The 24,967-nt window shown below is 42.8% G+C and overlaps 1 protein-coding gene across 7 annotated transcripts in view; it reads right to left on the bottom strand.

Moving 5' to 3' along the window:
* Nucleotides 1-24,967, bottom strand: part of MYO9A (myosin IXA) — a 455,456-nt gene that overhangs the window by 343,155 nt on the left and 87,334 nt on the right. The window lies entirely within an intron of this gene.

Below are 24,967 nucleotides of genomic sequence, written 5' to 3'. Positions count from 1 at the left end.
GTTGTTTTAAATATCATGATGCTTTCAAGAAAACTGCAGCCAGAAGACCTTTTCTGTGCTAACGGTAACAATTTCAGACTCCATTCTAATCTGATAAACTAAGGAATCGATCACTTCAGACTTTTGCACTAATTACCAGGTATCAGGGATTTGAAATTAGATCTCTAGTTTTAAATTAATGCATTTTATTATTGCTACAGTCAGTGAAGAAAGTAGTGTATTTTGAGTGGTATAGCTACTGAATGGACCTGAGCAACTGTGGTGCTCTCCTGCCCAAAACAACTGACTCTATAAAACAGTTTAATTTTCACAGATTAATTCGCTTTCGAGAGTTCATACTTTCTGCATTTTCATTTTTAGATACTTAAAGCAAACAGAGGGAATGTCATTTAATGTTTTTTCCAGCTCACAACTATCTGTGCATTGATTTACCCATATGTAAAAGGCATTTAAAAATACCTGCCTCATAAGGGTATTATGACACTTAATATCTGTTAAGCCTTGATTTTGGGCAACTGTCATTATAACACAGCATTATTAATATTTTAAAAATTAAATAATGGCTTCAAATACCTGCAATAAAGGAATATTCTAACCAGAAAAGAAACCATTTTCCTCATCAATCCAGAGGTTTTCCCCAACCCACAATTCACAAGGTGGCATTCAAAGCACCATAAGGGTATTTCATAATGTTTAGGTATTCTGGACACTGATGGGTTGTTCATAAGATTATTTAGAAGAATTTAGTTCCTCATTTCTCATGAGCTCTAATTTCACTCATAAAAACAAATATTTAATTTTTTACAGCTCAGATTATCAATGCAGTACCAAAGCAAAATGAAAGCTAGCTTACTATTTCTGACATTATGCAAATACACTACCACTATGGCAAATGTTATCAGTTTAGCAATACAGTGACTTGCCATAAGATGCCCAGAAATACAGCTTTTGGTTAAAAATCCAATTATATATTAATTTTTATATAGTACCCAACAGTATGCTAGGCGCTTTACAAACAGGTAAGACTGTCATTGGAGCATAACTCCACCCCTCCTCCTTCCCCTCCCTGCCCTTGATACACCTTCTGTTCCCAGGTGAAGTTGCCAGTGGCTGGTGCAGGAGGCAGCTTCAAGCAGCTGTGCTCCATCTTCAAAGCAACCCCCACAGGGAATTCTCAGCTGGAGCCAGTTACAGCCAGAATCCAGTTCTCAACCTACCTCACCTCCACACCCTTTAAAAAAAAAAAAAAAAAAAAAAAAAAAAAAAGGAGGGGGGGGCAGAAGGGACTCATGTAAACTGAGTAAAAATCCAGACCATGAATAGTTTGACTATCATGTAAATCAGGGATGGGCAAACTATGGCCCGTGGGCCACATCTGGCCCGTGGGACCGTCTTGCCCGGCCGCCGAGCTCTTGGACCGGGAGGCTAGCCTCCGGCCCCTCCCCCGGTGTTCCCCCTCCCCCGCAGCCTCAGCTCGCTTGCTCCACCGCCGGTGCAATGATCTGGGCAGTGGGGCTGTGAGCTCCTGGGGCAGCGCAGCTGCAGAGCCCAGCCTGACCCAGTGCTCCGTGCTGTCTGGTGGTGGTGGCAGCAGCGTGGCCTGACTCCAGCCGGGCGTTGCAGCTGTAGCACCACCAGCGCTCCAGGAAATGCAGTAAGGGGGCAGGGAATAAGGGAGGGTTGGATAGAGGGCAGGGGAGTTCAGGGTGGTGGTCAGGGGGCAGGGGTGTGGATGGTGGTTGGGTGGGAAATGGGGTTGAATGGGGGAAGGGGTTCCTCTCCTTCCTGACTGCCCTCTCGGGTGTTGGATGGGGCAGCAGGGGGCAGGGGTTCCGGGGGCAGTCAGGGGGCAGGGAGCGGGGATGGGACAGGGGTCCCAGAGGGGTCATCAGGGAAGGGGGGGTTGGATGGGGCAGGAGTCCCGGGGGTGGCAGATAGGAGGTGGGGGCCGGGCCACGACCCCCTCCCCTAACCGGCCCTCCATACAATTTACAAAACCTGATGCGGCCCTTAGTCCAAAAAGTTTGCTTGCCCCTGAAGTAAAATGTATTTTTTTTTAAAACAGCATTCTCATCATGGTGTCCATTTTCCCTCATAAATTGCTTTAAATAGTGCTGAGGGTTACCAAAGTTCATAAAGCTAGCTCAACCCTTTTACTGCCCACTGGATATACAACCAAATTATTCGCAGCGACAAGATAGATACTGGCACTAATTTCTTATTGTGACTTTTTCCAGACAGAAAATGGGTGACATTGCAAGCTGACAGCAGTTGAGTGGGTGTATGTTAGAGATTTTAATAATCTATAAAATACATTCTAAAATCCTTTCATTCTCCAATTTATTTACAGCATTAACAGAGCTTAACTCTAAGTACTATGTGCTGTGCAGATTCTGATTCTATGGGAATTTATGTATTACACACACTAGCTCATTTCAAGGAAAACAAAATATTGCCAAAGATAAAAATAATTCCTGAGTTTGTGGCATACTGCCGGAAGCGTAATCAAGTATCTACTCATTCGTACATTTCCTTTCAGCACCACCCAAGATAGTCCCAATGTTATGTAATGTGGGCCATGGTCAGCCAGATGAGACAGCCTGAGATTTTGTTCTGCACCTCTAAAGAGGTGCAGTACAAAAAAGTCACAGCCCAGGGGCTGGAGGGCGGATGGTAGCTGTAAGCAACCTTTGTTCCCTCACAATTCTGGGCTGCTCTGCAGCTCTTAGTATAGCAGATGACCTCAGGGGCCTGTCCAAAATACGGCAGCCTGTCCCTCACTGCCTCTGGGTTGCAGCACTGCTCAGGACTTCCACAGTCTTATGTGCTGCAGCCCTACCCTGACATGCCACTCCCTGCGCCCGGCACACCCTCTATATCAGGATTCGTGAAGGTTCTTTAGAGGACATTTTTATGACTGTCTTCCTCCATTCCTGCACCAGGGGAATCCTAACCTATTGGATTTGAAGCTTAAAAGAGCCTCTCGCCAACACTCCACCCTTTTACCCAGTATGAAGAAGCCAAAGCAGAGGTGAGACTATCAACCACAGTGTCCATTTCCAAGGTTGCCAATAACTTGACCTATGAGCTTGGGCAAGTTACAACCTCTGCCTCAGTTTATCACTGTGTAAAACAGGGAAATCTCCTACCTCGCATTGGTGTTAGGATGTTTAATTTATTGAAGTTCATAAAACGTTTTTGAGATCCTCTGATGGAAAGTACTACAGAAATGCAAAGTATTATTTTATGCTACATCTACTTATTCATCTCTAGTCAAATATTTCAGCAAGTGTACACTCCTAGATATGTGCTTGAAGAACAGAATAAATTAGTTTGTTCCCATGAAACATACTTGGCATGGAATCAAACAATATGCTAGGAGAGCTGTACACATTCCTTCAGGACACACTCTATGAACTAGAAAGCACACACTGCTGGATTCCTTGGTTAGCTCTAATTTCAAAACAAAAATACAATAAATATACTAGCCAGGGGTAACTTGGTAAACAGTTTGTTTTTAAACTCTCCATTGGCTGTAATATTTGCCACAGGGGGGTGGGGGGAGAGGGAGGTGTTTTTACGTTACTCATAGACTCAGACTTTAAGGTCAGAAGGGACCATTATGATCATCTGGTCTGACCCCCTGCATGCTGCAGGCCACAAAACCGTCCCTACCCCTTCCCTGGACTCTGCTGTTGAAGTCCCCAATCCTGCGTTTTAGTGACTTCAATCGGCAGAGACCCTCCTGCTGGTGATCCCTGCCCCACGCTGCGGAGGAAAGCGAAAAACCTCCAGAGGCTCAGCCAATCTACCCTGGAGGAAAATTCCTTCCCGACCCCAAATATGGCGATCAGTAAGACCCCGAGCATGTAGGCAAGAGTCTCTAGCCTGACCCCCGTTAGCCATTATACTATTTATCTACCATTGCTTGGTATTCCTTGGCTACTATGTTTTACCATTAAACCATTCCCTCCATAAACTTATCTAACTTAATCTTAAAAGCAGACAGGTCCGTCACCCCCACCGTTTCCCTCGGAAGGCCGTTCCAATATTTCACCCCTCTGATGGTCAGAAACCTTCGTCTAATTTCAAGCCTGAACTTCCCCACGGCCAGTTTATATCCATTCGTTCTCGTGTCCACATCCATACTAAGCTGGAATAATTCCTCTCCCTCCCTTGTATTTATCCCTCTGATATATTTAAAGATAGCAATCATATCCCCCCCTCAGCCTTCGCTTTGTCAGACTAAACAACCCAAGCTCCTCTAGTCTCCTTTCATACGACAGGTTTTCCATTCCTCTGATCATCCTAGTCGCCCTTCTCTGCACCCGTTCCAGTTTGAGTTCATCTTTTTTAAACATGGGAGACCAGAACTGCACACAGTACTCCAAATGAGGTCTCACCAGGGCCTTATACAATGGAAGCAGGACCTCCTTATCCCTACTAGATATACCTCGCCTAATGCATCCCAAGACCGCATTGGCTTTTTTCACCGCCACGTCGCATTGTCGACTCATAGTCATCCTGCGGTCTACGAGGACCCCTAGGTCCTTCTCCTCTTCTGTTACTTCTAACCAATGCGTCCCCAGCTTGTAACTAAAATTGTTATTAGTCATCCCCAAATGCATCACCTTACACTTTTCACTATTAAATTTCATCCTATTTCTGATACTCCAATTCACAAGCTCATTCAAGTCTCCCTGCAGAATATCCCTATCCTCTTCCGAATTTGCAACGCCTCCCACCTTCGTATCATCCGCAAACTTTATCAGCCCACTCCTGCAATCGGTTCCGAGGTCAGTTATAAATAGATTAAATAAAATGGGTCCCAAAACCGAACCTTGAGGCACTCCACTAGTAACCTCCCTCCAACCTGACAGTTCACCCTTCAATACGACCCGCTGCATTCTCCCCATTAACCAATTCCTTATCCACCTCTGGATTTTCATATCGATCCCCATGTTTTCCAGTTTACCCAATAATTCCTCATGGGGTACAGTATCAAACGCTTTACTGAAATCCAGGTATATTAGGTCCACCGCATTTCCCTTATCTAATAAGTCCGTTACTTTCTCGAAGAAAGAGATCATATTCGTTTGGCACGATCTGCCCTTTGTAAAACCATGTTGTAATTTATCGCAATTGCCATTAACCTCAAGGTCCTCAACTAGTTTCTCTTTCAGAATTTTCTCCAGCACCTTGCACACTACAGATGTTAAACTAACAGGCCTGTAGTTACCCGGATCACTTTTTTTCCCTTTCTTGAAAATAGGAACCACATTAGCTATTCTCCAGTCTAACGGGACCACCCCCGAGTTTACAGATTCATTAAATATTATCGCTAATGGGCCTGCTATTTCCCGTGCCAATTCCTTCAATATTCTCGGATGAAGATCGAAGATCGTTACCTAACTCAAGATAACTAAATCAAGCTAAAATCCTAGTGAAGACAAGGCAGCTATTGTTTCTACACCAGCTAGCAGGTCATGTTAAAATTGGGGAAGCCTAGGGTTTAACTTGACTTGTAAACTCATGTGAAAACAAACTGCCTTGTCTTCACTAGGATTTTACCTCAAGTTAACACACCTTTCTTCCTAATGAAGGCAAGACCATAGAACAGAGATGGGCAAACTATGGCCCACATCCTGCCCGGGGATCATCCTGCCCAGCCCCCGAGCTCCTGGCTCAGAGGCTAGCCCCGGCCCCTCCCCCGGTGTTCCCCCTCCCCCACAGCCTCAGCTTGCTCGCTCCGCCGCCGGCGCAATGCTCTGGGCGGCGGGGCTGTGAGCTCCTCGGGCAGCGCAGCTGCAGAGCCCAGCTTGACCCAGTGCTGTGCGTTGCATGTCCCAGCTCCAGCCGGGCAGCACGACTGTAATGCCACCAGCCACCGGTGCTCCAGGCAGCGCGGTAAGGGGACAGTGTGTAGGGGGGGGGGTTCGATAGAGGGCAGGGGAGTTTGGGGTGGTGGTCAGAGGGCAGAGGTATGGATAGGGGTCAGGGCGGGGAACAGGAGGTTGAATGGGGACAGTCAGGAAGATGGGGGGGTTGGATGAGGCCGCAGGGGGCAGTCAGGGGCAGGGGTTCCAGAGGTTATCAGGGGACAGGGAGAGGGGTGGTTGGATGGGGCAGGAGTTCCAGGGGGGCAGTCAGGAATGAGAGGAGGGGTTAGATGGGTCGGCAAGGGTCCAGGGGTGGTCGGGGACAGGGAGCGGGGGAGGGGGAAGGCGGCATGGGTCCCAGGGGGATCATCAGGGAACGGGGGGGTCGGAGGGGGCAGGAGTCCCGGGGGGAGAACAGATAGGAGGTGGGGGCCGTGCCACAACCCCCTCCCCTAACCAGCCCTCCATACAATTTACAAAACCCGATGCAGCCCTCCGGCCAAATAGTTTGCCCACCCCTGCCTTAGAAGCTTGACAAGTTCCACATAATCTATAACAAAGTCTGTAAGAGGTCTCATCCTCCCCTTGCTGGCCCCAGACAACTTTTGTTCACTTTTAGATATGCATTTTTCCATCACTGGCAATTATTAAATCAAGATTGGATTTTTTTTTTTTTATGATATCCTCTAGCTCAGGGGTAGGCAACCTATGGCACGTGAGCTAATTTTCAGTGGCACTCACACTGCCTGGGTCCTGGCCACCAGTCCGGGGGGCTCTGCATTTTAAATTTAATTTTAAATGAAGCTTCTTAAACATTTTAAAAACCTTATTTACTTTACATACAATAATAGTTTAGTTATACATTACAGACTTATAGAAAGAGATCTTCTAAAACGTTAAAATGTACTACTGGCACGCGAAACCTTAAATTAGAGTGAATAAATGAAGACTCGGCACACCACTTCTGAAAGGTTGCCGACCCCTGCTCTAGCTCAAAAGGAATTATTTTGGGGAAGCTCTATGGCCTCTGTTACACAAGAGGTCAGACTAGATCACAGTGGTCCCTTCTGGCCTTAGAATCTATGAATGAATTTAGGAACCTGTGTTATTTTAACATAGTAGCATGTCGCAACAAAGAGCTGTATAACTGAGCTACATTATTAGAACCTGAAAAGTTTGGCAGACTACAGAATAAAGAACTGATCTTGTGGACTGCAAAAATACTAGTAACCTCGGAATTGTACCTTTGTAGAGTCTGATTCGCTGTGCAACTTTTAAAGCTAGAAGCATCCAATGAAATTCTAATTTAGCAATATACGAGAGAGAAGCCAACTGGTTTGCAACACTTTTAAAGTGACAGAATTGTACAAACCCCAGAAATAGCATCAGATACATGCACTCATGTTCTATCAGATGATAGAATTTAAGATTTGTAAATAGTGCCAGAAATGTTTTAGGGATGTATTATTTTAGGTCAGTGGACCGTTTGCAAAGTTAAGTTATTTGCAAAGTTAAGTTATTTGCAAAGGGTCTTCCACAATCATTGGTGTACGTCAACAAAGTTTAACTATATCATGCAAAGTACCAACTGGTCGATCGAATCGACTGGTCGATCCTGGAGACTCTCCCAGTCGATCGCGATCTCCGGTTGTAGCGGGACTGCCGCTAAGGCAGGCTCCCTGCCTGCCCCAGCTCCATGTCGCTCCCGGAAGCGGCCAACACAGCCCTGGGAAAGGGGAGGCAGGGATCTCCATGTGCTGCTCCTGCCTGCAAGCACCGCCCTCACAGCTCCCATTTCCCAGGAATGGGGAACTGTGCCCAATGGGAGGTGCAGGGGCTGTGCCTGCAGAGAGGAGCAGTGCGCAGAGTCACGTGCGCCCCCAGGGGTCGCCGGGGCACGTTGGCCCCTTCTGGGAGCGGCGTGGGGCCGGGGCAGGCAGCGAGTAGCCCCGCTGTGCCAATGATGACTGGGAGCTGCCCAAGGTAAGTGCCGCCCAGCAGGAGCCCGTACCCCAACCCCAACCCCCAGCCCTGAACCCCCTCCTGGAGCCAGCACCCCATGCCCCCTCCTGCACCCCATACCCCCTGCCCCAGTCCTGACCCCACCTCCCAGAGCCAGGATCCCATACTCCCTCCTGCACCCCAACACTCTGCCCCAGCCCAGAGCCCCGTCCTGCACCCAAACTCCCTCCCACAGTCCGCACCCTCTCCTGGACCTCAACACACTGCCCCAGCCCAGAGCCCACTCCTGCACTCAAACTCCCTCCCAGAGCTTGCACCCCTCACCCCCTCCTGCACCCCAATCCCCTGCCCCAGGTTCAGCCTGGAGCCCCCTCCCACACTCTGAACCCCTCAGCCCCAGCCTAGAGCCTGCACCCCCTCCCGAAACCCAACCCCGTGCATGGTGAAAGTGAGTGAGGTGGGGGAGAGCAAGAAACGGAGGGGGGGGTGGAGTGAGCGAGGCAGGGCTTCAGGGAAGGGGCAGGGCCTTGGGTGTGGGGATGTATCATCCCTACACCAACCTAATGGAAAGTTCCATGAGGAGGTAAGAGTCACGATGGGACACTTGCAAGGTAATACATCATGGCCTTATGTAAGGCCCCCCTGGTGGTCTAGGGATTATATAAGACGAGGTAAACAAGGTAATAAATCATGGCCTTATGTAAGGAACGGTTGAACCAATCGGTGTGGGGCTATACATGTGATAAACACATGATTCTCCTTCTTGTCCAATCCGTAGATGTGTGATTATAGCCTAATTGTGTTATGTAATGTTGAGAAAAACTATAAAAGAAAGCTTGCAATAAACAGAATTCGAATTCAGTTCGCAACCACATTGGTCGTGTGCTTTATCCGCTCTGCATGGGACCCCACACTTGGGGGGGGGGGGGGGAGATCTTGGGTTGCACTTAAATTCAAAAAGTGATCTTGTGAAAAGGTTGGAGACCACTGCTCTAGAGAAAGGCTGAGTTATCAAAATGAATACTGTCCAAGCAGGTGGCAATATTGTCTGTATCACTCTGACTGATAAATTGTTAAGTATATCTTTGCCTTTGGATATGTATATTAAAATGATAAAGATATGAAAAAAGATGAATTAAGACAAGATTCGATACTGCATTATCTATGAACACTGGCTTTATATATTCCCCATGTACTTTAACTGAGAACTTTTAGTAATGCCATGTGTTTTAAGAACATTAGAATATTCAACAAACATCCCAGTACTCCAAAATAAAAATATATCCATGTAGCTGAAGAAAATAGCAACTCACTTTTACAGACTCATAAATGAGACTTAATGAATCAGTACAGATGTGTCTATACCAAACATGCGGCAGCTTATAAGATTAGGATAGCTTTACACCTAAGATTTCTTTCAACTGCTACACCAACCTACTGATCTTTGAGGATGATAGAGGAGAGAATAGAAGTGCCCTGATTTCATTGGAGATAGAAATCTAACCACAGCCTATAGATCTTGTGGCAGTCAAAGGAGGAAAGCCCATGTTTAATTTTGGAAGCTCTGGTCATTATTTACCTATTTGTGGACTTAATGCACCTGTTTAAGAACGGACTTTCACAATACAGAAAACTTATAAGAGGACAAAATTTTAAACAAGATTTATAGCAAAAAATGTCCTTTGATCAAACAAACACTTATTAAATTCCCTTTGAAATTATTATACATATTTAAGTTTGAATAAGAATTCTTGCCCACCTATCTGAACCTTTTTGCTCAGGTTTGCAATTAAGTCACAATTCTGTGCTTGGGACAGTACAGAAAGTGACATGCAAATTAAGGTAGTAACACAAATTCTGCATTACGGCCGATTATAAAATTAAGTAGATTGAGAAGATGGGTTGGGAACATTCAAGCCTTTATTAAAACATAATTTATATTAAATTATTAGCAAATTGACCAGAAACATTTTAGCAGCAAGTGACAATTACAAATGGATTGATGTTTTCAGCCAATACATTTTAAAATCTATGGGATTCACTTGATAACGAATTAAAGGACGGCAATATCATGAATGCAAATCAAAGTGGATCTATGGAAAATATATCCTGTCAAATTAACTTGATATCTTTTTTGATGAGATTATAAGTTTGGTTGAAAAAGATAATTATGTACTAAATATTTCTGTTGTAGGAAGAGCAGAATTTTTAATCAAGTATTCTTAAAAATAAGAATGATGTAGGACGCTCATTATTTTGACAATTACCTGTTGTAAGCTAAATATGGCTTGGTTAAAATGTTAAGTTACACCCCAGAGCTAGATAATTTTCTGAAGATGGTAAGCCAAGCCCTGTTACTAATTAGCATAATAGGACATTACAGGTCATATCCCTCACACTCCATGAGGTGGGAGCATTGCAGCAGTAGTATGCTTGGCCCTCAGGGGAAGTCTCTCACTCATCACTCTGCAAAGACCACTCTAGCTAGTCGACAGAGCAGCACTTATGGGCTCCAAAGGAAGCCACATTAAAATCCTCCCCAGATGGGGGGAAACTGCAGGAAGACACACACCCCTCCCCCTGCCAAAAAGTAGATAAAATAGGGAGGTGAAGATTCTAGGAGGCTTCGGATTACCCTTACTGCACTGTAGCTTCCACCAGGACATAAGGCTGAAGCCCAGACATCACCCTTTTTTCATGCTACCTGCCTACTGCCCAGCCAGCAAGAGAAGTTTCAGACTTTTCTCCAGGAATGAAGAGGGCTTCAAATGGCACAAATGACAAAAAGAGATGGCTACTGGAAGCACCATTCCATGTTCGTTCATCAGGGACCCCTTTCCTCTTCAATTTGTGACACCTGCAGCTTGAAATCACCAGAGCTAGGCTACATCTACACTTAAAGCTGCAGTGCTGTAGCAAATCCACCTCCTTGAGAGGTGGTAGCTAGGTTGACAAACACTGGATGGCTAAAAAAGTAGAAGAGACTAGTGTAAAGATTGGGGCTGATGAAGGAAGACTGCTGGAAGAGAAATTCTCTTTACTTGATTGACTTAGGGCTGGTCTACACTGAAAACTTACATTGGCATAGGTATGTCTCTCAGAGGTGTGAAAAATCTACACTCCTGACAGATGTGGCTATGTCAGCCTAAGACCCAGTGTAGATAGTGTTTAAAATACATGATGTGACAAAAAGGAGGAAGGGTCAATTAAGCAAAGACTAGCGAAGCACCTCCCCTCTAAGAAAAAATATAGAATCCTCCCATTATTGAACCTCTAACCTATATTAAATTTAATGGGAGTCTGGAACACTTATCCACCAATATGCTACAACAGATGCTCTGACTGATAGAACAGGAACAGGTTAGGATAAATAATTCCTTAAAGCTTAATAGAAAATGTTACATGGTTGCCATGAAAATTCAAACACTTATAAAAACCAAGAAAGAAATCTGTTACCATAAACACATTTTGTTGCTCTAACTTACATTAGTTTAGGAAATTCCCTCCCCCCCAAATATTTTGTGATATAACATAACAGAAATGCAAACACCGCTGAACTCATCACTGCTGTTGCCTCAAGTATAAGGGGGAAAAAAACAACCTTTTGCTATAAAAGCTGTTGCTAGATTGAGTCATTTGCTGGTAAGTAGCATAGCATGTGCTAACACTGTAGGGAAGGAAATCTGGAGCTTTTCCTGTGCCATTGTTTCTCTCTTCTTTAGGCAAGGAAAGGTTACTTAATCTATCAAAAAGGAAGCCCATGAGAACTAGCAAGTCTCAGGTTTCAATATACTAGAGTATGATTACGCACAGCCTTGTTTACAAGACACTTAATTTAATAATTTGCATGCTGTTTTTGTCGTGTATCCATTTTTTGTGTGTGTACACATGTTTTTATTATGTACCCATTTTTTTTTCTAGTGTTCACCATGTTGTTCTCCCTAACCTATTATTCTGGTACTAATACTATTAAAATTAAGCATCTATCAGGGTTTTCATTATAATCTTTGTATTCAGAAGTTTACAACTGGCAACACTTCTCCTAAAATTAACCTAACTTGAAATGGTTCACTTTAGGTATTACCATTTATTCATTTTAAAACTGTTCCTTTTAAAATCTGTGGACTCACCTTTACTCTAGAATTACAAGTGAAAAAAGCACCCAATGTTTGTAAGAACAGGTTAAAGAAACATCGGTCAGGGATGGTCTAGATCACGGTTTCTCAACGATCAGTCCGTGAACCAGCGCCAGTCCCTGAAATCTCCGACACAGTTTAGGAAAGCAGCAAACCAGTCCCTGTTATCAAAAAGGTTGGGAAACACTAGTCTAGATAATACTTAGTCCTGTCTCAGCACTGAGGACTGGACTACATGACTTACTGAGGTCCCTTCCATCCCTACATTTCTATTATTCTAATTTACTTTCTCTATATCATGTTCGCACCTATTCAAGTTGACAGTAAGCTGGATAACCATATCTTTTAGCCCTAGGTTTTCATCTCTTCTCATTGGAAGTTTTTTTATTACTTTAATTTTTGTTGTCCTTCTCTGGACTTTTTCCTTTTCTATGTCCTTTGTGAAATGCAGTGAACAGAACTGAATATTGCATTCAAGGTGAGGGATTACATTCGTACATCAATCTATACTTTACATCTCAAGTTTCTTCTGTTAAAAAAGCCCAGGAATACATAAATGTTGTTGCTGTACTTACATATAACAATGTATTGTTTGCAGATACAACTTTAAAGTGGAAAGGTATTTCACAGTCTGTAATGCATCTTGAAACTAGTAATAAATAATCCCATCTTCAAAAAGAGTGAAATCAATTACTTTAAGTATAGTTTATGTCAAATCGCTTACATCTGTTCAGAGTATATGCTTCAGCAACAATTTCTGATGGAATAAAATCAAAGAAATACAAAAAGTAGATGGGCAGGGACCACAGATGTTAAAAAGAACAGAACAGGGCAGGTGTGCCAGATGCACCTGTATATACCTTTCAATAGTCAACTGCGTAATCTAAAGCTGCATCACAATGTGTTTACATTCAGACATGCCCTACAGAAAACAATGAGTGTGATAAGATGAGTATGTAGAATACACAATTTATTTGAACTGTGTAACATGCCAATTCAAATCAGTAATCCAAAACTTGCATTCTGTGTTGGCACAACCATTCTGCTGCCAAACAAATGACAAGGGAAAGTCCAAGGTAATATTTCTATTTACATCTAGATACCACTAAAGCATACTCAATTCCAGAACGATGAACCAAACCCAGGATTCTATAGTTTCAATATTCCTCTGTTGTCCAGTCAATAGCTGTGAATACCACTGGCAAAATGTGTATCCCTTCCAATTCTAGTGGCTGGTCCACATACGGCTAATGGCCTATTACTTCTGCCAGTTACTCAGCTTAATTAGTGACATAAGAATATAAGAATGGCTATACTGGGTCAAACCAATTATCCATCTAGTCCAGTATCCTCTCTTCCAACAGCAGCCAGGGCCAGATGATTCAGAGGGAATGAACAGAACAGGGCAATTTTTCAGTGATCCATCCCCTGTCATCCAGCCCCAGCTTCTAGAAGTCAGAGGTTAATCTACAGTACCACCTCAGAGTTATGAACACCAGGAGTTATGAACTGACCGGTCAACCACACATCTCATTTGGAACCAGAAGTTCACAATCAGGCAGCAGCAGAGAGACACACAAAAAGCAAATACAGCACATTACTGTGTTCAATGTAAACTATTAAAAATAAAGGGAAAGTTTAAAAAAGATTTGACCAGGTAAGGAAACTGTTTCTGTGCTTATTTCATTAAATTAAGATGGTTAAAAGCAACATTCTTCTTTCGCATAGTAAAGTTTCAAAGCTGTATTAAATCAATGTTCAGTTGAAAACTTTTGAAAGAACAACCATAACGTTTTGTTCAGAGCTATGAACCACCTCCATTCCCGAGGTGTTCGTAAGTCTGAAGTTCTAGTGCAGGGGTCGGCAACCTATGGCACACGTGCCAGTTTTTCCTGGCATGCAGTGCAGGCTGAGGCGCTGAGCCCACCGCCGCTCTGGGTTCCCGCTGCTGGCCCCTTGCAAGCCGGAGTCCCGCCGCTGGTCCCACTCAGCACCCTCTGCCGGCCTGGGTGAAGGAACCCCAGGCTGGCAGTGGGCTGACCTCAGCTCGCAGGAGCTGGGGCGAAACCCCAGAGTGGCGGCGGGCTGAGCCAGTCACTGCTCTGGGGTTCCCGCTGCTGGCCCCTTGCCAGATGGGGTCCCCGCGGGTCCCAACTCAGCGCCCGCTGCTGGCCTGGGGTTCCTTCCCCCAGGCTAGCAGCGGGCTGAGATCCCAGTTGGCAGGAGCCGGCAGCCAAAACCCCAGAGCGGGGGTCGGGCTGAGCTGCTCAGCCCGCTGCCACTCTGGGGTTCCCGCTGCTGGCCCCTTGCCAGCCGGGGTCCCGCCGCTGGTCCCACTCATCAGCCTCTGCCGGCCTGAGTGAAGGAACCCCAGGCTGGCAGTGGGGCTGACCTCAGCTGGCAGGAGCTGGGGGCAGAAACCCCAGAGTGGCGGCGGGCTGAGCCAGTCGCTGCTCTGGGATTCCGGCTGCTGGCCCCTCGCCAGCAGGAGTCCCCACTGCGCAGCTCCACTCACCTTGCTTCCGGTTGGAGGCTCTCTTCCAGATAGGGTCCAGGCCTCCAGACCTGCTCGGGCCTATCAGACACCTACTCCACTCACCTCAGCTGCCAATTTTGGTTTCCAGCCTTGCTCAGCCTGCTTTCTGGCCTGGAGTCCCAGCAGGCCACCCTGGGCTCTGCTCCTGGCCTTGGGACAGTGAGGGTTGCACACCAGGCAAGGGGGGGTGCAGCTCAGCACCCCCATCTTAAAATTGCTTATCTTAGACCATACTGCATTTGACCTTGTGCCTGCCTTCTATCGCCATTTTTTTCCCCACTGAGAGTTGAAGGGAACATTTGACAAAATGGCAGCTCCTAAGAAAGCGAAGCTAGATGTCCGATCATTTCAGCCTGCTTGGACAGATGCATTTGGATTTATTGAAAAGAAGGACCGTGCTATTTGTGCTTTGTTATGAAAGTGTTGTTTGTTGCACATCAAGTGTTCGACGATATTTTGAAACGAAACATGAGAAAACCTTTCTTGACAAAGCAGACAAGACTGAATCAATCAAAAAGGCAGTAGCAGCCTATGAGAAGCAAAGCAGTGTTTTTAAAAGCTTAAGTGTAAGTAAAAAGCAAACTACAGAAGGAAGTTACAAGATTGCACAGTGCATTGCAAAAAACGGAAAGCCATTTACAGATGGGGAATACATAAAAAGTTTTTCTCAGCAGTTCGGAGATTTTGTTCAATGATTTGCCAAATAAAGATACAATCATATCTAAAATAAAAACTGTCCATCTCTGCCAGAACAGTTGAGAGGCGCAAACGTGAAATGGCAGGAAAACATTAAGGAAAAGCAGACGACTGCATTGAAAGACACAGCAGTGTTTAGTGTTGCAGTTGATGAGAGCATGGATATAAACGACATTCCACGTTTGGCAATTGTTGCAAGATATTGTGCTTCCGATGAAATCCAAGAGGAACTTTGCTGCCTAAAACCCCTGCATGGCACAACAAAGGGGGAAGATATATTGGAAAGTTTTGTAAACCATTTTGAAGAACAAGGAGTTGACATCAGAAAAATATTTTGTGTGACAACAGATAGTGCTCCTCCCATGGTTAGAGAACAGAAGGGATTTGTAAAGTTACTTGAAGATCAAATTGGCCATCCGACAGTCAAATTTCACTGCATCACCCATCAAGAAAACCTGTGTGCAAAAATTTCTAATTCAGAGCTTAGTAACGTGATGAATACAGTGATGCGAATTGTGAATTTCCTTGTTGCTCTATCTGCTTTGACTCACAGACAATTTCAAGCACTGCTAGAAGAGATGGACATTGCTTATAACAACATCCCACTTCACAGCAACATTCGGTGGTTAAGTCGTGGCAAGGTTTTGGTGCGCTTTGTAAACTGTTTTGAGGCAATCAAGGCCTTTGTCAGAAAAAGAACAAAACTACCCCGAACTGGATGACGACAAATGGCTGTGTAAGCTCATGTTTCTAACTGATATCACTGCTCACCTAAACGAACTCAACCTCTGTCTCCAGGGTGCAGGGCAAACAGTTCTGGATCTTTATGAAGCCTGGAAAGCATTTGTTGTGAAACTAGCAGTTTTTTCCAGGGATATTCAAACTTCTACTTTCCGCTACTTCCAACACATAAAAGAGCTATCGACACGTTGCACTGTCAGTGTCGATGAGATTGGAAAGTACATGCAAGAACTGGAATCAGAATTTTCTGACAGATTTCAAGATTTCCAGCAATTTGGCCCAATGCTTTCTTTTCTAATTAAACCTGAAAAGTTCAATGAAAGTGACTTAGATTTGTCTATTTCAGTGGATGGGTGTTGAAGATTTCGAAATGCAACTCATTCAGTTAAAAAGCTCAGAATTGTGGACATCAAAGTTTGTGGATCTGCGGAGCACACTTGAAGCTACCAAGAGAGATCATGGGGCCTCTATTCTGATCTGCTGGACGTCCCTGCCAGTGAAATGTAACTGTTTGAAGAAAATTGCATTTGCAATGCTTTCAGCATTTGGATCCACATACCTGTGTGAACAGGTATTTTCACACATGAAATCTGTCCTCTGTCCCTCTCGGAGCCAGTTAACAACTGATCACTCAGAAGCCTGTGTGCAGCTTAAAGTATCCAAATATGTGCCAGACATTGGAAAACTCAGCAAGGAAAAGCAAGGGCAAGGATCACATTAAACTGATAAGATCTGCATTTTAATTTAATTTTAAATAAAGCTTCTGAAACATTTTGAAAACCTTGTTTACTTTACATATAACAGTAGTTTGGTTATATATTATAGACTTAGAGAGACCTTCTAAAAAGCGTTAAAATGTATTACCGGCAAGCAACGCCTTAAATTAGAGTGTATAAATGAAGACTCGGCACACCACTTCTGAAAGGTTGCCGACCCCTGTTCTACTGTATTCCCTTCTCCCTAGAGTCTGGGTAAGAACATGGAATATCTAGGGCTTGTCTACATGGTGTGTTAGCGCATATCAACTGGGGTATAAATTCTAGTGCACACCAGAGCGTCATGCGCTAATTGTCTGTGTAGACCCTGCTGATGTACACTAAAAGTTCCTAAGTTCCCAAATACACACAGACATAGTGCCATTTCAAACAGTACTATGTTAATACGTAATCAGGAACTTTTAATGTGGGCTAGCACAACACTCTGGTGCACACTAGAATTTACACACCATCTGGCGCAAGCCAATACACCAAAACAAGCCATCAGATCAAGTTTTGTACAGGAGAACTCACTAGAAAACAGTCTAGCCATTTAGTACATTCACATTTTAAAAGGCTACGTTCTTAACAAAATAAATCAATCTTTTCCTAGACTGAGACGCTTCAAAAAGAGTGAATTTTATACCCAAGTTATATATTTCTGAAACAATATAAAAACAGTGGCTACATAATACTTACAAAATCAGTAAAACAGAGAAACTTAAAGCCATATCCAAGACTTTTAAAATGTGTTTACCATTCAGTAATTATGCAAATGCTAATTCAGAAACGTTTCAGAGTTTGTTCTTGAGAGGAATCCTTAAGATGAAAACAAATGCCGCAATGAGTGTTTTTGAATGCTAAAATGATCAGACCAAACCTTTCTTAATTTATTATTAATTTCCAGTTAGCCTTTATTTCAGTCCCCACAACTATTTCCCACCAATGATGCAAGCAGAGAAAGGCATCATGGCCTTGTTACAGTTCTCATGCCAAGTTTTGTCTAACATGCTCTATTCCAGGAACAGCTTCGCTCTGTTTTATAGCCAAAACTAAACTTTCAATCTAACCACACATCCATGAATAAGATGTACATTAATGTGACAGACACAAACTTTTAATAACTTAACCTAAAAAACTAAGATGTCTGAAAGTAACTACCTTGAAGAGATCTGACTTTCCGAAGTATGGACAATCATTCAAAGTCAAGTGCTTTCAACATGCATCAAAATTTGCACTCCCAAGAACTAAGCCACTCAAAACTCCTTACTTTTAAAAATCCTAACCCAAGTTAATACTTACTGTTTTTTCATATAAATACTTCTATAGGATGATCCACACCATTTAATAGGACAGTACATTTTTATCAAAAAGAAAAGAGGCAGTAGTCTACTCAAATAATCATGCTCCTGATTTCCTACAGTAACAGAAAAGGAGATTTTGGTTGTACTTTGTAAATTGCATTGTGGTTTCTTTTTTTTTTTTTTTTTTTTTTAAAAACCCATAATCACAATGGAATCTGGACTGCTGCTTCTTGTTTGGGAGCAACAAAGCACCACTCTCTAGCCTGTTAGTTTTTTAACCATAAGCAACTGTTCTGGACCATTATAACAACAGCCTTGTTCCACAATCTTATCTACAGTTTCCAGAAGAGGACTGACATGTTGACAAATGCAACTAAGTGGACCAATTTTTACGAAGCTAGTAGATATTATAATGTAGTTAATAGGTAAGACAAAAAACCCGCAGACTCAAAAAGAACTTTTAAAAAGCTGTGCTAATTTAATACAGCATTTAAGAGCTTCTTAGGTAATGCATCCTATTAATATCAATTCTATCACGACACTTTCACTTCTTAAATAATAAACAAAGCTGCATTATTAGAATAAGATGTACCCCCTTTTCTGAAGGCTTACTCAACTCAGGTAATTTAAAAGATAGCTATTTATGTATAACAAGAAAACATGAATTAAAATCTAAACATTCAGGCACCCCGAAATTTGATATTGAAAGTTTTGTTCATAAATGCAGCAGTTCCCTACATGATATTTCTGATAACTGCAGGAGCAGGGCCGGCTCCAGGCACCAGCATTCCAAGCAGGTGCTTGGGTTGGCAATTTGCAAGGGGCAGCAGTCCGTGTGTTTATGCCACCGCAAGCAGCGCGCTGAATTGCCGCTGCGGACGGCGGAGGCAGTCCGTGTGCTGTTAGGGCGGCACGCGCGTTTCCGCGGAGGCGGCAATTCGGCAGCAGCTTCTATGTTCAGCTGCCTGCGGCGGCAATTCAGCGGTTTCTGTCTTCTGGTTGAAGACAGAAGCTGCTGCCGAACTGCCGCCGCCGCGGAAACGCGCGTGCCACCCTAACGGCACATGGACTGCCCCCGCCGTCCACGGCAGCAATTCAGCATGCTGCTTGGGGCGGCAGAAACAGTAGAGCCAGCCTTATGCAGGAGTTATGTAAACTGCAAAAAAGTGAAATATTTGGGGCTTTGTCCTTTACAGTGTGTGAAGGGCTCAGACATTTCTATTTTTATTTGTTTACATTTTATATTCATCTCTTTGGTGGAGGACTGTAGCAAGAATGCGACCTTGTCTACAATAGGAATTTTTTAAAAATCCTATTGGTTGTACTAGTGTTAGCAACAGTGGGAGCTGTAATATAAACAAGATTTTCTTGGCTGGTAGCATTTTAATTACCATTTCAACTAAATCTCCTTTTCAATTGGTTTAAACTAACAGTAATGAAAATGTTGAACAGTACCAGTCTTGGCTAAATTAGAGAGAGTTAAGAGGTCACTGGAATTATAGTTCTTTAGCATCAGAGATATGTACTTTTTTTTTTAATTGCTTGTGTGTGTGTGTGTGTGTGTAACAGGAGAAACCCCAATCACTAAAACCACCAATGAAAAATATAAAATTTCAATATTGCAATGTGAACACTTGATATAAAAAGGTATATTTGTCTCCTGTTTGAAGATAAGCAGCAGCATCTCTTCTGCTTTTTCAACCAGGACAAAAGTGAATTAATTCCCAACTACCAAATTATTAATCCATGAGCCTGTTTTCACACCATCATCGGGATAATCCTACCCTTTTTAGAGTGTGGAAAAAGCCAATCAACCTGCTGAAGCAGCTCAGAGAAATGCAGACCTCAGCCAGTCAAGTGCTTCAGCTACTGAGAATCACAACTGTATAAATGAGTTGATGCAGTGGACCAGAGAGCACTCCCATCATCACAAGAGCTTTACAGACTTAACTGAGCCTCAGAGATGAGCTTCAGGCATCCATTCTTCTCAGTGCAGCCATTAGACAGTCTCCTCAGTGGATAGAAATTCCAGCCAAATCTACTGAATGACATGGCTGCAAGAATCACTATGAAAAGTCCTCAGTAGCAGCAGCCTTGGGGATGTGGAGACCAACATTTTTCTCCAGAAATCCTCAAGAGACATGGTCCAGAAAAGAAAAGGAAACATATCAACATCCTCAAGCCCAGAGCAGCGAGAAAGCGGTTTTGGTCTCATACCAATGACCAGTAGGAAAAGAGGGAGTCCACATAGAGCACTAGACAAGTGAGTGCTCTTTTAGAATGGGTGGGAAAGCATTTGAGCCTAAAAAGCAAGTCACATGGCAAGAATCCTCAATTTACAGGCAGACTGCTAAGTGAAACCATCAGTCCCAGTCAGTGGTCCCTGACCAGGACAGTCATGGCTCAATCTGAGGGAGCCTTGAAGTGGATCTCTGCTGCCTTTTCAAAGGACCAAAAATTTGCCAGAAAATCTGTGCCACATTCAGAAACCTCCATGCCCAGACAGCAAATACATGGTCCATCAGATGATCAGTGCACCATTTTATACTTTGATCCCCTTTCCCCCGGTTTTTCCAAGGGTTCTGAGAAAGGTAAAGATAGTCTGAGGACTATTAATGCTAGTGGCTCCTAACTGTCCTCACAGATCATGGTACTCATCTCCTTGCTAATGCAGGAGAAAAAAAACAAAATATATCTACACTTCAGGAAAACAAAACCACGGTATTTTCCTCATGAGTCTTCAGATATTACACATTTTACCTCTCCACGATCTGCCATAAACTGTTACAGTTCATTTGGAGAATGTCTACACCAGGAGAATTCATAAAGTCACACACTAACTAATATGTTAAACACTACTTTGCCCTTAAGTTGGACAAGGACAATCATGTGGAAAAACATATTAGTTCTAGGATAATCATGACAGTAACAGGGAGTGCTGACTAAGCGAATTTGTTAATTTTTGCCGTAGCATATGAATCTGAATTCATGTTGCATTTTATTGGCAACCAAAGACTCACATGCTTACTGGAGTTTCGTTGAACAACGTGTCAACTGTGAATAGCAACATAATAATCTGGAGGGGGGATGTTTGTTTTAAAGGTAGTACTGGTAATCTAATCCTCAAGTAAACTTTTTCTTTTAATCCTGAGAATATTTTTGCTCTTCAAAATGTGAAAATTGATGGGGTTTTTAAAATTAACTGATATATTAGTTGTAATTCTCAATCTCAGTTTTACATTTTAACTTTAAACACTGAGGAACAAATATTTAATACTGGGCTCTTCAATCGAGTAGAGAAAGGTATAATGTGATTCAATGGCTGGAAGTTGAAGATAGACAAATTTAGATTGGAAATACAGTGTACATTTTTGACAGTGAGGATAATTAACCATTGGAACAATTTACCAAAGTTTGTGATGGATTCTCCTTCACTATCCATTTTTAAATCAAAATTGGATGTTTTGGGGAAGTTATATGGCCTGTGTTATACAAAAGATCAGATAAGAAGATCACAGTGGAATCTGGCCTTGGAATCTATGAACTACTGCAGTTTCAAATGGACACAAATAGGTCATCACTTGATTTTCCAATTTACATAAAGCACTTTTAAAGCAGCTGCTGTGTTTCATCCTAGAATGCTGCATTTCCAATGGAAGATAAAGTGATTTCTTAATATAAATTGTAAAGTACAAGTATTACGGTCAAGTGGTAGGTGTTTTTTTTTTGTTTTTTGTTTTTTTTTAAAATAAAACTGATGTGAGTGACAAAAGTTGTTTTACTTCTTCCAATAACTATTTGATTACAAAGCATAAGTCAGATGATCAGCCAGGATGAAAAGAAATCTCAGCCATGACTATTGCATCATCTGCAGATATGAATTTGCATAATTTAACAGTGAACTCCAAATGCTAACTAACCACAATAGAACTTTTATATAATTCCATTAAGGCTCCACAGAGGAAAAAGTATTGCATTAATTCTCAGCTAATATTGCCAGCACAAGGCAATGAATTAATTTTAATACAATTCATACTGTATTGTAGTTCTAGTGATTTCTAACAGTTGTTGCACTAATGTAAGTTTTGGTTATTTAGAAGGCTTCACAAACTTTAAAAACAGCCTTTGACACTAAGCTACAAAGCATCTGCAGAGGGCTACACAGAATTAATTTCATCTCGAGGTTCTGGTGAGACAGAACAACCAAATTTTACTCTGGTGATATATAAAGTTACCTAGCATTCCTTTGAAGGAATTGTTTCCTTGTAACTCACTGCTGATCATCTTTAGTCTATACATGATTCATTCACATGCACAAAAGCTTTCATTTGGGTCATTATGACTGTTCTCATTGTGTAAAAAACAGGCATCATGAAAGCAACAAGTTTAATACGAAAAGTTTCTATTCTGGTAGTATCCAGTATAACTGCTTGGGGTCAGGATTCCCACAATTATAACTAATGTAATAAAAATGAAAAGCATTTAACAAAAGGAACTTCAAAATAAAATAATTATACTGGTATCCACATTTTCTAGAAGACTGATGGCAACATTTGGATTTCAAACTTCTGCTTATTACAATTGAGCCAATAATAATAATTAATGGAGATATCCCATCTCCTAGAACTGGAAGGGACCTTGAAAGGTCATTGAGTCCAGCCCCCTGCCTTCACTAGCAGGACCAAATACTGATTTTGCCCCAGAGCCTCAAGTGGCCCCCCTCAAGGATTGAACTCTCAACCCTGGGTTTAGCAGGCCAACGCTCAAACCACTAAGCTATCCCTCCCCCTGCCAAGCAAGTATCAATTATATTTGCACAACATATTTTTATGTACTTGTATTTATTATTTTCATCTCTTACTGTTTCAAACTCGAGCACCTCATAAGTAAGGCTGTGAATCATTCACGGGGGTCACGGAAGTCACTCCCGTGCCCCCAGCGGCAGCAGGTCCCCAGGCCACTTCCCCCACCCAGCGGCAGCGGGACTCCAGGCTGCTTCCCCCACAGCAGAAGTCTTCAGGAGCACCCCCTCCCAGCAAGTAACATTTAGTCACAGGTATTTTTAGTAAAAGTCATGGACAGGTCAGGGACCATGACTTTTAGTTTATTGCCCATACCTGTCCATGACTTTTACTAAAAATACCCGTGACTTAAACATAGCCTTACTCATAAGGTAAAGAAAATATTTAATTCAACATTGACTGCCATATAGCTAAAGAAAAAATTTACCACCGATTAATTTACCATAGATTTGTTTTCCTTCGTTACAAAACTGTTAGATAAATACACATTACATCTTAACCACAGATTTTTAAGATCAGAAAGGATAATTATTATAATCTATTCTGACCTCCTGCATAACACAGGCCACAGAACCTCGCCCACTAATTTCTATATCAAGCCCATAACTTTTGTTAGCACTACAGCATATTTTTTAGAAAGACATTCAGTCTTGATTTAAAGATTTCAAGGGATGATGAATCCAAAACATCCCTAAGCTAACTGTCCACTCTTTTAAAAAAAAAAAAAAAAAAAAAAAAAAAAGGTGCCTAAAACTCCAGGATTAAGACCATGGTTGACAACTATGCCTCAAACTGTAAGGCCAGAATGGACGATCACGATCATCTAGTCTGGCCTCCTGCACATTGCAGGCCACAGAACCCCACTCCTGTAATAGACCCATATTTGGCTGAGTTAGGGAACAACCTACAAGTGATCTGTGCCCCACAAAGAGACCAAGACTGCTCAACTCTAGAGTAAGGTTGTCTACCACTGCAGGGTTATTGGTCGAAAATTGCCCACCTCCACCCTGCATTGAAATATCAGGACACAGCAATATCAATTGGAGCTTTCTGCACATAAGGATTGCAGTATCTTAATGCCATATACATTGCTTGAGCTCTTGTGGAATGAGCTCTTATCCATCAGAAGAGGGGAAATTAGACAGCCGAGAGCAAAATACAGCCAGAGATCCATTTTGAAATTCTTTGAGAGGATAGAGCCTGACCTCTGATTCTTTCCACTATGGAGATTTTCTGATTGGTTCTGTTCTCCGCAGGTAAAAGGTCAAGGCTAACCAAACACTGAGGGAATGGAACCTCCTTTCTTCTGAGGATGCGTGTGGTTTGATGAAGAACACAGATAAGTAAATTGACTGGTTCAGGTGAACCAGACTATTTTGGGGGTGAATTTAGGGCATTAACATAATGAAACTTTGTCCTTATGGAATATAGCGTAAGGAGGATCTGCCATCAGCACTCCAAGCTCAACAACCTTTCTGAGGCAATGGCTACAAGGAACGTGGATAGGAGAGATATGGAATAAGAAGCTAAGGATTCAAAAGGAGGCTCAGTGAGTACAGAGATAACAAGACTCAAGTCCCATTGAGGAGCAAGCTTTTTCAGAGGTGGAAAGATTCTGGAAAGGCCTAATCAGAACCTGTCAATCAGTGGGTGTGTGAAGACTGAGTAGCCCTGTGAAGGTGGATGGTATGCACTGACTGCTGCCAAGTGGACCTATAAGACTGACAGACAAATCTGCTGTCTTTAAGGAAAGAATATAGTCCACAGTGAGAGGAATATCAGCAGCTTCTGTGGGTATACGTCTTTGATGAGCCAATACAGAAAAACGAATCACTTCGCTAGGTAACATTTTCTAGTGGAATCCATCATACTATTAGAAAGGAGGTTCTGTACAGCTTCACAACATGATCAGTCAAAGTACAATGCCCATCCAAAAACCAAGCTCTGAGATGAAGCAACTGTGGGTTGGGATGCTTAATCTTGCCATTTTCCTGGGTCAGGAGATTGGGAAACATTGAATAACAATTGATGCTCAAGATGACATGCATAGGAGGTTCACGAACCAAAACTGTAGGGGACCAATGAGAATGATTAGTGTTCTGTCCTGCAAAATCTTGGGTAAAACTTGAGGCAGGAGTGGGAGTGGAGGGAAGGCT

The sequence above is a fragment of the Trachemys scripta genome, chromosome 10 (assembly GCF_013100865.1).
Source record: "Trachemys scripta elegans isolate TJP31775 chromosome 10, CAS_Tse_1.0, whole genome shotgun sequence".
In the NCBI taxonomy this organism is placed as follows: domain Eukaryota; kingdom Metazoa; phylum Chordata; order Testudines; family Emydidae; genus Trachemys; species Trachemys scripta.
Note: the sequence above shows the minus strand (reverse complement) of the source record. Positions and strands in the feature narration are given on the sequence as shown.